The following is an 18,736-nucleotide window of genomic DNA, read 5'->3' as shown; positions in this document are numbered from 1 at the left end:
ATGAAAGGTAAGAATTTCGTAATTTGTTTTGAATGAAAGATAAAAAGGATAAACAATGCAGATTTTTTTTTTTCACAGCCACCTTTGCTCATATTTACCAAGGATGCCAAAATTGTACTCTATATTTGCACCATCGTTATTATTCATTTTTCTTAATATTATTATGTGTTTTGTTTTAGTATCTTAGGGCTGCTAAAGTTGTTTTAAAATTAAAAATATTTAAATGGTACAATAATTTATTTATTTTTCTTTATTTTGTTTATTTTCATGTATTTATTTTGCTTAATTAATTGATATATTTATTTATTTTAGAGGCAGGTTTATCATTTAGATAGATAGTTTGGAGTGAAAAAAAATATTATTTATTATTATTTTTATTTTTTTTTGTTTTAGATTTTTTTGTTTTTTTTTATAAGATTTTTGTGATTTTGTGGTGTTTGTTGTTTTTTTGTTTTTGAAATTTTGACAGAAAACCCCTAAACAGATAAATGTGTTTTTTCAAAATGATAGGCATTAATTTTATTTTTATTTTTTGAATTTTTTTTGTAAGTACTTCTTTTGTTTTTGTTTGGTGATTGGTTTTTCTTGCATATGGATGTGTGTGTTTGTTTGGATTCATTAAAGAGATGTCTTTGATGCCAGGCAGTGCTTCATGTACAATACTCTGTCTGCTTTCATTCACCAGGCCAGTAGAAGCTCCACTTTCACACTCTCATAATAGCTGCTTTGGGACAGGACTTGGCAAAACTCCTGCTGCCCCACCCTCCCTCCCACTGCCCTTTGTCTTACAGGCAAGATTGATGATCCTTCAGGAAGCTCTTTACGCCCTGACTGTCTCAGTGGTTTTTGTTCATCTTAAACGTGGTAATTGCAAATGGCATGTGTTTCCTGAACTAAAGATACATCAGCTGTCTGTGAAAGAGTGGATCTCATTTACATTAGACCACCCTTTGCCTCTTAGTTGATATCATTTACATTAGACCACCCTTTGCTATTTTTTTCACCATGTGAATTAGTCTCGCACGCGTGACGCATCACACCTGCTGTGCGTGCGGATTTGAAAGAGTCAACTCTGCTTCACAACTGACAGCTTGGCGTTTATCTCAGGATTTGAAAGAGTTAAACTAGTCGTGGGAGTGACAACATATGTGTTGGCTTTGTCTCGTGCATAAAAATGCCTAAAAAAAAAAAAAAAAAAAAAAAAAACGGTGCTTTAGGGGGATTTGTGACTTTTATTTTAGCTTTTGCTTCTGAATTGGTTTTTGTGTTTTAGTTTTTGGTTGTTGATTGTTTGGTGATTTAAAAAATGCACGCACAATTATGAACTTGATAAATGTTACAGATATGTTACTATGCACAAACAAATGCCAAGTGCCAGAATTTCATCTGCATTTTGTACAAAAAGAGTCCCCCATTAAAATAAGCACATTTAGTTTCAATTTAAGTTTTGAGGGTATTTTGTATAAATTGTATTTGTTTTCAGTCTGTATTTTTCACCGAATTTACAAATGCTTGCTCCATATAGATGAGGGGTTTTAGTTTTTTTTTTTTATGTATTTTTTTTTTTTTTTTCTTTGGAGAAAGGTAGAGGAGATAAGGAATATTTAGATGTCCTGGCGCACATTGGCCTCTTTTGGCTGTTACTGGGAGCAGAGATGACCTTTAATTGCCAGGTGGTTTGGGCTGGGTGTGTGGAAGAGTGGGAGAAGAGCTAAAGTGATGACCTTTTCCCATATTCAGCTGTGCTTTATAGAGGAGATTCTACTGTCAGGTCTGTACACCTCCTTCCCTTGTCTTTATTCTCAGTTTCATCCTTCATCCATCTTTCTCTCTATCCCTCTCTCTCTCTCATTCACCCAAACCCGCCCCCTCACATTTATCACCTGCATTACCCCATCTTCATCCCTGGAGCTCAAATAGCCGTGGCATGATATCCTCATCCTTGAGCGGGAGGTAATGCACAGGTCCAGTTTTATGTCCTTGCATGGTAATGGTATAGGCTTTTTAGCAGTTCTCTGGCAGGACGTTAATGCCTCAGTCGTGCCGACGGGATGGTTTGGCAGAGGTTTGTGGGTGAGCTTGAAGCCACAGATAGACGTGCCTCCAACAATATGGACAGAGATAGAGAGGTATTGTTCTTTTTTATTCTAGAGTAGGGACATGGTGACTGCTGCTCTACCTTGACATCTTTCACACTGCCTCAAGGAAATGTCACGTCTCAAAATAGGAAAGACAGCCAGATGAGTGTAAATGTCCCAGTGGTCACACTCAGGATTCAGACTGACCGCACATGAAATAAATGAGCTTGGTCTCGTGTATGATAAAAGCATAATATGAGTGTAAATGTCCCAGTGGTCACACTCAGGATTCAGACCTCTCTCTCTCTCTCTCTCTCTCTCTCTCTCTCTCTCTCTCTCTCTCTCTCTCTCTCTCTCTTGAATTCAGTTTACTTGAATTCTCCTTCAAATTACAATTGTCTGCCCTCTTTGCTACTTCTTATCAAATCAGAGTTTAAAAAACTTCATCAGAGCGCCTCATGACATAATATTTGCTCTCAACCTGTGTTTACATACTGGAACAGTGTCACTTTCACAAAACCTTGTATTCTTTCCCTACATCCTCACAATGTAAATTTGCCATTAAAATAAAGGTGTTCCGTGATTCAGCATAAACTCTAGTGTGGGTGCCATCAAAAGAAGAAAATGCTGTATTCCTCTGAATTTGATGTGTAATGTAAATGATTTCTCCTTGAGGGCAGCAAGTGTTTCTAAACAATCACCTACATCTCTGTTAGAGCCTACATACTGTATACAGTGCCCCCCCAGTTCCATCGGATCATACAAGCGATGCACAGATCTTTAAACCGCAGCAGGCTTGCCAGGGTGTAGCATCCATACAGTAGCCTCTATACTGTAGGTTTGTTGACCAGCCAAGCACTCAAAACACTTTCTTTCCATTGTCTGGAGAAAAATGCAATGCCTCACTCAGATGCTCTCTCTCACATGTTTTCTTTCTCTCTCTGACATGATTGAGGCTTAGCCTTTCTCTTTTTTATTTTTGACTCTGTCCCTCTTATTTCATTTTTTTAAGTTCTTCTTGCTTTGTGGATGTCATTCCACATTTTCTCATCACACAAGCATAGAACCGTCATCCCACTGACAACAAAGGGCTTGCAAAACAATCAGATAAGAAAGCATTTATTATAGTGTCTGGTCCAGGCAAAGGTCCCAATAAAAAAGGCAGACGTGCTCACAAAGACTCTGTGCCCCATTGTAGACATGTGACACATACATTAGAGAAAGAGACTGAAGACTGGGCACGTGCAAAAGAGACCAATGTCCACATGGCACCATTGTGTTCACACCCCTTGTTTTCGTCTTTCAGAATGCTTGCTTCACAACCCAAAAGAAGCCAGGTTTAGCCACGCTCTGCTTTGTTCAAGCCACCAATGGGGCCACAATCTTAAATCTTCCACCCAGGCAAATCCCTCTCACTCTGCATCATGCTTTTATATTAATACACATCCATTTCTTTCACGCGCAACTGAGTTCGGCAGCTGCGCCCTGCTGACCCCATATGAAATGTGTGAAGATAAGGCTGAAGTTTTCTTTACAGCACTTTTTTGATACAGCTAAATCTCTGTAATCAGTTTAGACGATAATTAGAGAAACAAACCGGCAGTATCTTAAGTTTGAGTTCTCCAGTGGTGTCTTAATCTCTCAAGAAGCCCGCAGCCCTCTGGGAAGATTTTAATGTGGGGATAGTGGTTTTTGGTTCAATGCCCTTGTACTGTTGATGCCAAAAGCACAGTAAAGCCAAAAGCCATAACAATGCAGATATCATTAATAAGCTCTCAAAGGCTGTGGCCCTCTCTGAAATAATGCACCAGTAGCATTATAGTATGCTGAGAATAGGACAATAGACGAACAGACCACACTCCAGTACAATGCAGTATGATGATAAACAAAGTAACAGGTTAGTCTTGATAAAGGAAGTGAATGGAGAGGGATAAACAAGGATTTTGTCAGCATTTTTCTCGGGAGAGGAGTTTTAAACAGCAATCTTGCTGCCCAATTGCTACTTTCACATGGATGGATGTTTCTTATTCTTTCTCTCTCGCTCGTTCTCTATCTGAGGGTTGTACTGAGGCACTGTGCTGGCCTGGAGCAAAACTTTATCTCGGAATTCTAATAAGCTTTTCTATCTACATCATATTCAAGATGGACTCAACCTTTGTACTCTTTGTATAGCGCTATCAACAGGGAGCTGTGTAATGAACACTAATAGATCTCATTTGAAAATGACCCACTGCACGTCTCTTTTCTTAGCTCACATGCTCTCATTATGGCAATGGCTAATCTCAGTTCAGCTCAGTTAATGTGTTCAGTGAAATGCCAGTTATTCACAGGAAATAGTACTGTGGGCTTTGATACTCCTGCTGTGTTTTTGTGTGATCTTTTTTTTTTTTTTCAAACTTCAAACCAAACTAAAAGTATCAGCATATCTATAACTGGCCAGTTTGTTAAATATCACGTAGCCTGACGAAGTGCTGCTAATTGCTATCCAGGTTTCTTCTCTCATTAGGTTCACAGATGTCTATGCAAACTTTCTTCATGCATGTGCATTGGATGCTGAGCCATTTAACAGTCATATACAAGCAGTTTTAATTTGCATCGGCTTGATGTGTATTAGAAAGGAATATACCTTGATGAAGATAATCAAAAGAACAATGCAGTTATGAAGTCCAAATATTGTGGAAATGTTATATTGTATATAGAATATCAGGTTTTGTATTTGTTTATTTCATAAACATTCATCACAGTATTTGCAATTTAAAACTTCTATATTGTAAATCCTTTAGTCATATTTTTTGGATTGTTTCAAACATTTCGAATATTTATTCAGTCATTCAGTGGCCAAACTTTGACTAGAATGTTGACAAAATAAAATGTGAATAAAATGAGACAAAATATGGCTATTGTTTAATATAATTTAATTTAGTTTAATTAAATATGTAATATTTAATTTGATTCAATATTTAATTTAATTTAATTGTTTATTTATTTTATATTTTCCAGTTTTATCAGTCACTTTTTAATTATTTTTTGTTTAAAGTGTTCAGTGTTTTTATTGTTTCACAAAACCATGGATTTATTCAGACATTTCCGATCAACAGAACAACAGATCAAAGTGAAAATATTTCTACAAATCAAACAAAATTGACCTCCTTGTCATTACAGGAGAGAGAGAGAGAGAAAAAAAACATGTTTAGACGACTATTGACATCTTTATTATTTATCAGTTGAATTCAAATGAAATAATATTCTATATTGTTTTCGGTTAAGATCACTTTGTTATTATTTTGACATTAAAGAGTCTGTCTGTTGCCTGCTGATCAGTGGCAGAAAGGTCATATCCACAAATCCACAATGATCCGCTGCTGTGACACAGCAAAACCGGAAAAAGTCCAAGTGAGTGAGCACTTTTGGCACTGTATGTGGTCATACACTTGATTTGAGCATGTTAGATCTCAGCCTAGTGCTGTAAGTCAGTGAGATGGCCCTGTCTACCTGTCTCTCTTAGTGCTCTCTGACTGTCTCTGTCAACACAGATGGCAAACACCCAAGAGGTTCTCTCAGTTCACTCTTAACACTGCCTGTTACTGGTCAGTCTGCACTGTTTCATGTACTGATCTTTAGCAGGGCTCTGTCTGCCAGCCACTGTGGAAAGTCCTCTCCTCTCACAAGCAGGGTTTTCAAGCATATGAGAAAGTCTGTAGCATGACTGATTTATGTTAATCACGGTGTGTTGTGGGGAGTATGTCACACAACCTCAGCTGTGTATACGACAGCCAAGTTTCCCCCAGAGACCTGGTGATGTCATCACTACGATGTGTGTCATTGCAACGACTGAGCTGCAGAGTGGTCACCGCAGAGTTTCTGTAATTATATATCATAGACAGAAGAAAAACTGCTCATTTTTGAATGACATTCCTCACCACATTAGTATGCTCCTGCAGTACCTTCTACTTGTTATGAATTATGCCAATAATTCCTTAGGATTCATCCCTATTGACCGCTCGACTACTGCAAAGGAAATGTACTAATGTAGCATGTACCCTTGTGCAATTCAGTATTCAAAGGAACTTCATGCTTCCCATTTTTCTCATTTTAGCACCTCATATATTTTTGATTCCTGAGTTGATAAGATGGAAATGTGCGACGCTCGATCCTGTTTCACTCCTTTCTTGTGAAGTATGCTTTATGAGTCCCTTTGGTCTGAATACTTTCCAAACTGCAGATTTTTCATTCATACACCTACGCTGGACTGCATAACTTAAGGCCCTTTTTTAAAGCATCAATTGCATTCAGGAGTAATATTAATAAATAGTAAATCATGCCAAAATATTAGTGCTATCCTATGATTTGTGATGTTAATCTCATAATAATTAGTGCTATCCTATGATTTGTGATGTTAATCTCATAATATAGAAGACTGCTTAAAAGTGACACTTTTTATGTTAAAGGTTCACCCAAACATAAAAATTGACAATGTATTTCTTAATAATAATTATTTATTTTTCTGGAACACACAAACACACACACACACACAACACATAACACAATATATATATATAAATTTATTCTGTGGAACACATATAATACACACATATACACATACACACACACTATACATATATAATATTATATATATAATATATGTATATTATATATATATATATATATATATATTATATTATATATATATATATATATATTCCACAGAATAAATATTTAATATTTATTATTATATATATAGCCCTAATTAGAACCATATAATAAAAAAATTAAAGGAACACTTCTTAATCAGAGTATAGCATCAAGTAAATTAAACTTCTGGGATATTGATCTGGTCAGTTACGTGGGCAGAGGGCGTTGTTAATTCATTTCAGCTGCTTTGGTGTTAATAAAATTAACAAAAGGTGCACTAGATGGGCAACCATTAGAAAACGCCCAAAACAGGAATGGTTTTACAGGTGGAGGCCATTGACATTTTTTTCCCTACTCATCTTTTCTGATCGTTTTTCAATAGTTTTGCATTTGGCTAGGGTCAGTGTCACTACTGGTAGCATTAGGCGATACCTGGACCCTACAAAGTTTGCACAGGCAGTCCAACTCTTCCAGGATGGCGCATTAATATGTACCATTGCCAGAAGGTTTGCTGTGTCTCCCAGCACAGTCTCAAGAGCATGTAGGAGATTCCAGGAGACAGGCAGTTACTCTAGGAGAGCTGGACAGGGCAGTAGAAGGTCCTTAAACCCATCAGCAGGACCTGTATCTGCTCCTTTGTGTGCAAGGAGGAACAGGATGAGCACTGCCAGAGCCCTACAAAAGGACCTCCAGCAGGCCACTGGTGTGAATGCCTCTGAGAAAACAATCAGAAACAGATTTCATGAGGGTGGCCTGAGGGCCTGACGTCCTCTAGTGGGCTCTGTGGTCACTGCCTGGCACCATGTAGCTTGATTGGCATTTGCCACTGAACACCAGAATTGGCAGGTCTGCCTCTGGCACTCTGTGCTTTTCACAGATGAGAGCAGGTTCACCCTGAGCACGTGTGACAGATGCAAAAGGGTCTGGAAAAGCAGTGGAGAATGTTATGCTGCCTGTAACATTGTTCAGCATGACTGGTTTGGTGGTGGGTCAGTGATGGTCTGGGAAGGCATATCCATGGAGTAACACAGAGACCTCTACAGGCTAGACAATGGCACACTTACTGCCATTAGGTATCAGGATGGAATCCTTGGACCCGTTGTCAAAACCTACGCTGGTGCATTGGGTCGTTGTTCCTCCTGGTGCACGACAATGCCCGGCCTCATGTGGCGAGAGTATGCAGTCAGTTCCAGGAGGATGAAGGAACTGATACCATTGAATGTCCCATATGCTCGCCTGACCTAAATCCAGAAGAACACCTCTGGGACACCTCAGACTGTCCAGGAGCTCAGTGATGCCCTGGTCCAGATCTTGGAGGGAATACCCCAGGACACCATCCTTCGTCTTCAGGCATGACGTGGGGGCCATACAAACTACTGAGTACCATTTTGAGTTGCTGCAATGAAATTTCAGCTTAATGGACTAGCCTGCTGCATCCTTTTTCACTTTAATTTTGAGTGTCTTTGAATTTTCATTTCCATTAAACAATGTTGCATCTTTTCATTCCTAACAAATGACCCAGTCCATATCAGTATAGATATCCTGCATGATATTTTTCCCCATTGAGATCTGATGTGTTTTCAAAGTGTTCCTTTATTTTATTTTTTTGAGCAGTATGTATGTATGTATGTATATATAGTTTTGTTTTATTTCATCCATTCATTATTATTATTATTTTTATAAAAAAAATATCCAGTTTGGTTTCACCTAAATAGTTTATCACCAGCATAGTGACTTTGATTCAACAAAAAGGTTTGATTTGAAAATGTATCTTATCTTATCTATTTTATTATTTAATTTTTATTAGACTCTCTAGTTTGGTTTTGCCGAAATAGTTTATGACCAGCATAGTAACTTTGATTCAACATGAATGTTTGATTCAGCGAACTTCACCAAGAAGAAAAAAGAAAAGAAAAAAAAAACGGGGTTCAATCAGTCTCTGATTATTATTATTCAATCGTCTATCCTTGCAGTCTCTTTTTGTTCCACTCTAAGCGTCATAATGGCAGCTAATAAAGTATGTAGCGCAATGCATAATGTGTAACGATGACAAATAACCACACTCTCTGTCCCGTGTGATACAGCATCAACAGCGTTAGAGATGACAGTATCGTATTCTCGAGTCCATAGAAATCTGGCATCGCATTAATAGCTTATTAGGGTGATGTAAGGTAGTGTCAATGACTGAAATCTTCGTAGCATAATCTGAGAAGCCCGTTGTCCATCGTGACGTATGCCCTGTCAGCTCTCCCTACCGCTGTGCCTCACCACAGCGCAGCTAGGCCTTCTCAGCATGCTTGTGGATAGTCGTGCCTGTTAGGGGTTTCGTGTTTGCCCTTGCTTGTTATTATTGTTTATCTTGTTTGTCAATCACCCAGATCGTCTGCCATTTCGGCTTTGCCTTCATACATATTCATGAGCCCTCATTACCTGGCTCGCTGGTTGGTTGCAGGGCATGGTGACGGTGCCCGCCTTTGTTCTCGAGGCTAACAACATGTGACTGGAGCAGCCTGGTGTATTGTTACCTGTCGTTTGAATATTGTGAAAAGTACGTTCAGGACAGGACGAGAAGTACAGAGGTGTGCCAGGCTTCCAGATTAATGGCTAAGCAGAAAAGACTGCTCACCCCCTTGAGTTTAATTGAAGCTTTGTTTTGGCACAGTGCTAGTAGGCTCCTCTGCATGCAATGCAAATTCAGTAAGAAAACAACATTGTGTAGTGCTGATCAAGTTAGTAATTCTGTGTGTATGTATGTATGTATATAAGACAGAAAAATGTAACAGACAGCTCAGGTGTTCGAGCTCTCCATGTCCTGAAAATAAAAGTCCTTAGAAAGACAAAATTAATGTCATGGCAGGTCTGTCAGCTTTGCCAGCTCTATCCCTCACCAACCCAAATATAATCCAAATTTTTTTTTCTTTTTTTCTCATTTAGTTTAATGCGATTTTGGAATCTGTCATCCTAGGTTTGTCGCCTGTCAGTTTCCAACTGTGGCTAGTGTCTGTGACAGTCTGAGGTGTTAGTTCGATTTAGGGGAGTAGAGATCCCTTTTGGATCTGTCAAAGTGCTGCTCTCTAGATTAGCTTAATGCCAACTGCACAGCCCTCTAATGTGTCACATGTTGTGCCCATTGAGGGAAATTACCCTCCTGAGTGGCTGTAGATGTGTGTTTTCTGTTTATCTGTAAGGCCCCGTTTACACCTTGTATTAAGATGTGTTATCATCAATCTGATCACAAGTGGACAAAGCTAAATATGGGGTCTAGCTAGTCCACTTTTGACCACTTCCAGAGGTCGTCGAGAACACATTTGACTGGATTGCACTAGTAGTGTGGACGCTCATGTGGTCGAATGTGTCCGAACATCCACTAAAGACCACCTACTCTCCGCTGACTGAGCTAATACTTAATACTACTAATTTGTATGGCCACACCACAGCTTTAAGGAAACAGAGATGGGTGAAAGTGCATCCTCTTTGTTTTCTTTATTTTACAAAGTCATCTCATTGTGAATATTTTAGTTTTTTCCACTGTGATGAGAAAAATATCCATGATCCTCTTACATGCACACAACATACCATTTACAGTATTGCTAGATGTTTATAGGCTTGTGTTGTCTATGACGATTTAGTTATAATTTGTTTTATTTTATCATTATATATATATATATATTAACATTTTGTACTATAATTTTGTAGTTACTTATATTTTCAGATTTTTATCTTATTCTGTTTTGAATACTGATTTGCTGAGTTTTTTTTCTTCTTTTTTCTTAATGCAAATTTGACTGATACGTGACTGATCCATGTAAATGTTTTAAAAATAGCTTTGATATAGAAAAAATATTGCGCAAGATTATTTCACAATATTAGATGGAAAGATCAGAAAAAGCCCACATACATTTTCCCATAGACCCTTCCCTGGTCCAAAGTGGACAAAGGGATGGTTTAAAACACCAGGTGTGAACGGGAATGTGTTTTCCCATCAACCAAAACGCATCTTAATACCAGGTGTGAACTGAGCCTACATCCACCGCTGATTAGGTCTTCACATCTCACCTTAAGTATGTTGTGATAGGTTTATATTCCTTTAAATCTGTTTTATTTAAACTTTGGCTTTTGCTGTCTCCAATGTGTATATGTTCTTAAAATAGTCAGCCATGTTTTGGTGCAAGTTCCTGGGAGGTGTGTGATTACACTGGCAATTGGAGTGCTGTGTTATTAAATCGAGAGACGCAGCTGTGATAAAATTATGACCTAATTTCGTAGACCAATGCCGTATTGCACCCTAATTGGATAGAAGCTGTTTGCATTGACGGTGTCATGATAATTACCCTGCTTATTTATTAGAATTATTATTATTATTATTATTATTATTTATTTTTTTTTTTTTTTTTTCTATTTATTTATTCTTTATTTATTTATTCTTTCCTGTAAGTTTGATAAGGACTGCATGTGTAATAATGTTTGAAATATGATGTGATTATGTATTATGTGATGTGGTTTAAAATGAAGAACAAATTTGCTTTCATCTCGAGCCATTTATTGCTCTTTCTCTAAGAGTCAACACATCGTGTCATTTATGTTACATGATACATAAGCTTTCTTTAAGGAGATCAAAGTATTCTCATCAAAATAAGGTCATTATGTGCACCAGTAAAATATTTACTGAAACGGTCAAATATACATGTCATGAATTAATATTTTGAGACCGTCTGGGTATGTTTCAGAGTTCTCTGGTATTGATTTAAATAGAGGTCCCTGAAACGATTTACCGAAAGCTGTGCCGAGACCTGCTGAGATGGCACAGCAGGAAGGCGACTGTATAATGTTTCACATGTGTACTTGGCCAAGAGAAATACTGAGCTGCATGTGGTGATACGTCCCAAAAAATGAAGAACAGATCAATTAAAAGAAAAAAAAGGAGGGTGAATAGTCAATCACATCTGTCAGTCCTATCCACAACAGACCTGACTGGTTCAGAGGAGGAGTTCTGTGTTTGGCATCACATACAGGCAAGGTTACAGCCCCCTGTACACCCCTCCTTTTGTGAATTCTTTCAGTTTAATAAAGAGTTTATTGCTAGGAGAACATTTTTATTGATTGTGCTGTCCCTGGGAGGGTAATTTGAGATTTGTTGATCTTCCCTCGTTTCTGACTTTACCGTTGGTCATATGCTCTGCTGAGCTGAGGAGAGAAGTCCGTGGGAGTAATTTATTTCCATCTACACAAGCATGGTGTGCTGGTTGTAATGGCTGTTCTCTTTCTTTTTTTCTGTGTAGAGAAGTCTGTTGTGCTGGTTGTTTTGTATTTTGTTTTTGGTTCAGCCTGTACAGCACAGGCCGTCTCACTCGTTGGGCTTTATTTATTTATTTACAGCAAGTGGTTGCACATACAGTCAGTATTTTTCATTTTCTAAACATATTTTTGTCACATGATGCCATCCATATATATATATATATATATATATATAATCCCTATAAAAGTTCTCATTTTTAAAAGGGATGCACAGTATATCAGTGCCATATTGATTAGATTGGCCCGTATTATTAACTTTTTAATTTAAATCTGTGACATTTAAAATGTAATATTTAATTGTGTATGCTTATTTCCCCTAATTTTACACTTAAATTACTTTTGTTGTCATCTAATACTATATTCAATTCAATTCAAGTTTATTTGTTTAGCGCTTTTTACGATACAAATCATTGCAAAGCAACTTTACAGAAAATTAAGTTTCTACAATATTTAGTAGTAGCTTATCAGTGATGACTGTCAGTTTATGTGCATATGGCAGAAATGTTCGGAAAAATCAAAAAGATGTAAACAAACAGACGATTAACACTATTAACAGCAATTATGCAATCAAACTTGTAAAAGATGTAAACAAACAGACGATTAACACTATTAACAGCAATTATGCAGTCCTCTGAGGGGTTTGGCATCATCTCTTCTCAGGTGTTCTGGATCCAGACTGGAGCTTGTGTAAATCCTAGTTATCAAGGGATGTAAATCAGAAGAAACAAATAGAGACATAATTAGCGAAGCTGCTGTTCCAGCCAAGTAAAATTAATTAGTTTAACCCAAGCTAAAGAATAATAATGCGCATTTGATCAGATATAACTGCAGTCCAAAATTATGAGATGCATTATTTGAATGCTTGGCCAAAGAGGTGTGTTTTTAATCTAGATTTAAAGGAGCCGTATGTAGGATTGTGGCCTAAACTGGTACTGCAATCACTATAAAAATACTGTAGAGCGGTGTATCCCCCTCCCCCTACCCCCCTGACTCGAGGTTGCCAGATGACGAACAGACGTACACAGTAAGTAATTATGTTTATGCTTCATATATTTTGATAAGTAATTATGTATTTAAAAAATGTACTAATTGTCATTAGTTAAATATTATCGTAAAGATTTATGCTCGTATGTGACGGTATAATCGTAAAGATTTATGCTCGTATGTGACAGTATAATCGTCGTAAAGACTTATGCTCGTATGTAACAGTATAATCGTAAAGATTTATGCTCGTACGTGACAGTATAATCGTAAAGATTTATGCCTCGTACGTGACAGTATAATCGTAAAGATGTATGCTCGTATGTGACAGTATAATCGTAAAGATTTGTGCTCGTACGTGACAGTATAATCGTAAAGATGTATGCTCGTATGTGACAGTATAATTGTAAAGATTTATGCTCGTACGTGACAGTATAATCGTAAAGATGTATGCTCGTATGTGACAGTATAATCATAAAGATTTTATGCTCGTACGTGACAGACAGAACGGTAACTGTTAGTCTAGGCTACTGTCTCAATTACGTTTCAAATTGCCATAATGATCGTGCTAAATGTTGTTTTTCCTCAGCGTCTCAGCATAATGACAGAGAACCGGGCTCCTGTGATGCATTGCTAATGTTAGCATACGTCCTTGAGTAACGTTACACAAACATAAATAACTTTGTTCGACTGTCATGAATATATGAAATGTCCATTGACATCAAGTACAAGTTAGCCAAGCATAGGTGAATCTTACCTGTCCAGGAGAAAATTAGCAACGTTGGCGTCTGTGTTCAAATTCTTCTCCGTTTTCAGCTGTCTCCATCTTTCAAAAAAAGCATCTCCATACAATTCTGGTTTTATTTTCGGACTTTGTCACGACGAATTTCTGAATTATAACGAGGTCTTTTTGATTTAGTAACATTAGACATTTTTAACCCGACTGGGAGTTAGGGTAGGTTACAGCAAAGCTGGCAACACGGATCCCGAAACACTACTGACTTCGTGATTGGTAGATAGGTGGGGGGGAGGCGCGTCAGGCAAAACACCAAAATGACAACATCAACATCAGTTGAGGGCTGCAAGTCCACTTTTAAAATGACAATATCCTGGCCGGACCTACTGGTTTGTCAGTGATATAAGTATTTGAAATGAACATGATTTCTTAATGTCTAGTGACACATCAGGGCCATTTTATGATTAATTGAAATAGATTTCTTACATACAGCTCCTTTAAACAGAGGAAGTGTGTCTGAACCCCGAACATTATCAGGAAGGCTATTCCAGAGTTTGGGAGCCAAATGTGAAAAAGCTCTACCTCCTTTAGTGGACTTTGCTATCCTAGGTATTACCAAAAGTCTAGCGTGTCTATCTGTCTCTGTCTGTCTGTCTGTCTGTCTATCTATCTATATATATATATCTAACTATCTCTATTATTTTTTTTTATCTTTAATCCTTCTTTTTTTTTTTCATGTATATGTTTTTTTGTTTTTGTGGTGTTTTGTTTTGTTTAATTTTAATCTGGGTTGTTAAAATTTTAACGTTTAATTATGGATGCTCATTTTTACATTTAAATTACTTTTGGCATCATCTAATGCAAAGTTAATCTTTAATAACACAATGAAGTGTAATCATTTGCTGATCTTAAAATGAAAATTCATCTTTCATTCTTCCAATAATATTGTGAAAACTATTTAATTTATTTGGTATTGGGCACAACATTGCAATAATTATCAACTGTTATGGTGCTAAGTTTTGATATTGGTTTCTGTGTGTGTGTGTGTGTGTGTGTGTGTGTGTAAAACATGCCTTAATTTTTGGCAGAGATATTTGTCAAAATGAGGTTGATTCATCACACAGGAAATGGAAGGTAGCTTTGTAAGATAAAGTGTTCCATGCAGTGCACTTTGTTGAATATTGCAGATTTAGGCAAATGTCATACCATACAGAAAACTGACATACTAGACACGATATTCATACTATACTGTACACTGCTGAACTTGTAAGAGTAGTATGGTGATATGCTAATCTGATCACAGCCGGGGTGTCTGTTCTGACTAAAGGCTTACAGTTGTTAACTTGACACAGGTTGATTGTGTGACTGGAACATGTCAACATCAGAGATCAAAGTATACTGCTGGGAGCCTCACAGATATTGTCATCAGTCAAAATATTTATGGATTCTGAGCCTTGTCTGTCTTGCTTTCCTTCTCTGTATGCTCTTCCAATTCTGGGTTAATTCCTGTATTATTTAAGGACTTGGCAGTCATTACACTTGCAGACTCTCCTTGTTTTCACAGTTACATGGAAACGTACCAAAGCACAAGTAATTGCACCTTAATATGGTGCTGCACTCAACATTGAAATTGCAGTTTCCCACTGACATTAAGTCAATAGCATTGCTCAGTTAATGCACTCTCCCATTTGTTGATATATTTTTGTTTTTAAACTCAGTGTTTTAAAAGTACTTTTTGTCATTCAATTATATTAGATGTTTTTAGTTATTTTCTAACTAATATATATTTCACTATACAAACCCAATTCCAAAAAATTCAATTATATTAGATGTTTTTAGTTATTTTCTAACTAATATATATTTCACTATACTTTTTGAAAGAAGTTTCTTCTGCTCATCAAGCCTGCATTTATTTGATCAAAAATACAGAAAAAACAGTAATATTGTGAAATATTATTACAATATTATTACAACTTAAAATAATTGTTTTCTATTTGAATATACTTAAAAAAAAAAAACATTTATTCCTGTGATGCAAAGCTGAATTTTCAGCATCATTACTCCAGCCTTCAGTGTCACATGTAACATCCAGTCTATCACATGATCATTCAGAAATCATTCTAATATTCTGATTTATTATGAGTGTTGGAAACAGTTCTGCTGTCTAATATATTTGATGAATAAAAGGTTAAAAAGAACTGCATTTATTCAAAAAAAAAAACTATTCTAATAATATATATTCTAATAATATATTTTCTTTACTATCACTTTTTATCAATTTAACACATCCTTGCTGAATAAAAGTATTGATTTTATTTTAAAAAAGAAAGAAAAAAAAATACTGAATTACTTTTTTTTTATTAATCAAAGTATCCTAAAAAAGTATCACATGTTCTGAAAAAAATATTAAGCAGCAGAAATATTTCCAACTTTGATAATGAATCATCATATTAGAATGATTTCTAAAGGATCATGTGATAATGATCCTAAAAATTCAGCTTTGCATCACAGAAATAAATATATATAAATATTAAGCAGCAGAAATATTTAATTATTTTAAATTGTAATAATATTTCACAATATTAAATTTTTTTTTTTTCTGTATTTTTGATCAAATAAATGCAGGCTTGATGAGCAGAAAGAAGAAACTTCTTTCAAAAACATTAAAAATAGTAATGTTTCCAAACTTTTGACCTGTACTGTATATATATATATAACTTTGATATTTACTTAAGGAATCTTTGTAAACATACTGTGTATATATGTATACACATAAGTGACTCTTGTGTGTGTGTGTGTGTGCACACATAAGTGACTCTTGTGTGTGTGTTATTATTATAATTATTATAATGATAGAAATCACAACCATGCTAATATTTGCTTATGTGATATTGCTTAAATATTTTATAATGTTTATTTTTATTTTTATTATTATTATTATTATTATTATTATTATTATTATTATTATCAAATATTACTGATTAATGGAAAGTGCATTTTACATACCAGAACAAAGTAATAAAAAATGCCATTATTTTAAATAATAAATGCATTTATTTATTTATTTTAATTAATTAATTTATTAGAAGTAATAACTTTTTGGCTGTTGATTAGCATTGTTTTGTCTGTGGAAAAGGACAGTTGTTTCAAAGCAAAGCAAACTTTGCATTTTGATTAAAGAATACAAAACAAACCTTTTTTATTTGAAAAATAACTTGCTCTAATGAATATCTTACACTAAGTTCAGGAACATGCATTGTGGAAGTAAATAAGGTCATGAAGTCTGAAACGACATTGAGACGAACAGCTTCTTAAAGAATAAAGCGTGACAGCATGCATGTATCTAGTCCTGCAGAGAGAGTCCAAATGGCTGGATTATTAGCATAGCATGCCTCGTCTGCTAGGGCTGTGCTCCGCTAACCCCCCTCCCAGATTCAGATTGAGTCTGGAGGCCTGGAGTGAGCAGACTGATTCATTCAGGGTACAACTGCCTCTTACCAACCCTCCCATATGGCTCTGCTTGCGTGTCATTTACTCAATATACGGGGCTCTGATAATTATGTAAACCATAGACGAGCATATTAACAATTAACCGTGTTCTCGCTCATCTCTCTTTAGCCCCATTTGTTATATCTTGCCTCCGTCTCTGCTCCATTTGGCGGGTTGTCCTATAGATGCCTTTGGAAAAGAGGCAACGGCGAACCCTAATTGCTTGTCTCGTCTCTGCAAGTGGCGATGGAGAAATACAACTCCAGTAATGAGATTTGGCGGCACATTAGCAATGATGATTGCTGTGGCTGAATGGTGTGCTGCTGTGTTGTTGCGCTTCATTCAAAATCAATGATATATTGTTTAGGGGAGCTTTGTTCCTCAGCTGAACGGCTGGGCTAATGTTCCTCAGACTCTTTCAGACGAGAGAAAGGCCGTTTTACCATAATCCCTCCCCCTAACGTGGCTGGTCTTTGCTGCTCGATTGCAGGCTTTTTTTTTTTTTTACATCTCAAAGCCTCTCAGCGCATTTTTTTTTATTTAACATTTGAGATGATGGAGTCAACTGTCAGTTTTATCTCATTGTCCAGAAAATTATAGGCTTCTGATACATTTTTTATTTTAGGCTAGATTTGCTTTGAACCAGGGAAAGTGGATGTGCTAGGCATCCTTAAAACACACTAAAATTGTGTTTTGCTTATGCATATATTCATCTATTCCAGAAAGAACAAAGCTAATGATTGTCTCATCAAAAGCAAGCACACGTCTTGCAAAAAAAAAAAAGAAAATTGATGTAGAAAAATGTTAATTTGAGTTTATTTTTGATGATAGTATGTGTTTAATTTTGGTTTTAGTATGGATATTTTTTGGTTTTAAAAGATTTTTCTTTCTCTTACTTGTTCTCTTTGTACAGGAGAGACTCTTATCCATTATTTATTTGAGTAAAGTTCATAAAAATCTCACAGCGCCAGAAATACTCCATTTTGTTCAAGATCCAGGTGTCAGTGCGTTGGCTTTGTGTTGCGTCAGACTTATTATTGTCAGCAGGACATTTGAAGTTATTTCAGAGAAAGACCACATAAAAGCATTTAACTGGGTTTAGGACATGCTTCCAACAGGGAGGACAAGAAAGACCGTTATTGTTAACTTTTCAGTTGTGTACTTACAGTGTATTGAAGATATGGCACACACACCAGCCCTCTAATCAGCTGGAGCTCGCAATATATTGGTAACCCAGCAAGAGTGGATATGTCCAAGCATGCTTGCTTATGCCAACCAAAGTAGAGGACATAATGAGAGAAGTTGTGTAAAAATGGGTAGGGGACTTATTGTTTGAAAAATTTTAGGTTTCCATGCTTTTTTTCATTTAATAATAATTTACTCATCTGATTTTTATGATTTAGATTAGAATTTAGGTTTATATAATTATAATTTAATCACCTACAGCTGGCTTTTACTCTTAGAGGTAATTGCAAAGTTGCAGAAGGAATATGAATCTATTTTTGTTTTTTGGGTGGAGTTAGTG

The 18,736-nt window shown here is 36.3% G+C and overlaps 1 protein-coding gene across 1 annotated transcript in view; it reads left to right on the top strand.

The window, feature by feature from the left end:
- The window catches only part of diaph2 (diaphanous-related formin 2), a 379,799-nt gene that overhangs the window by 216,155 nt on the left and 144,908 nt on the right, over window positions 1-18,736 (top strand). The gene's annotated exons all lie outside the window — the stretch shown is intronic.

The sequence above is a fragment of the Cyprinus carpio genome, chromosome A14, assembly GCF_018340385.1.
Source record: "Cyprinus carpio isolate SPL01 chromosome A14, ASM1834038v1, whole genome shotgun sequence".
Taxonomy (NCBI): domain Eukaryota; kingdom Metazoa; phylum Chordata; class Actinopteri; order Cypriniformes; family Cyprinidae; genus Cyprinus; species Cyprinus carpio.
This window is presented reverse-complemented; position numbering and strand designations above follow the sequence as displayed.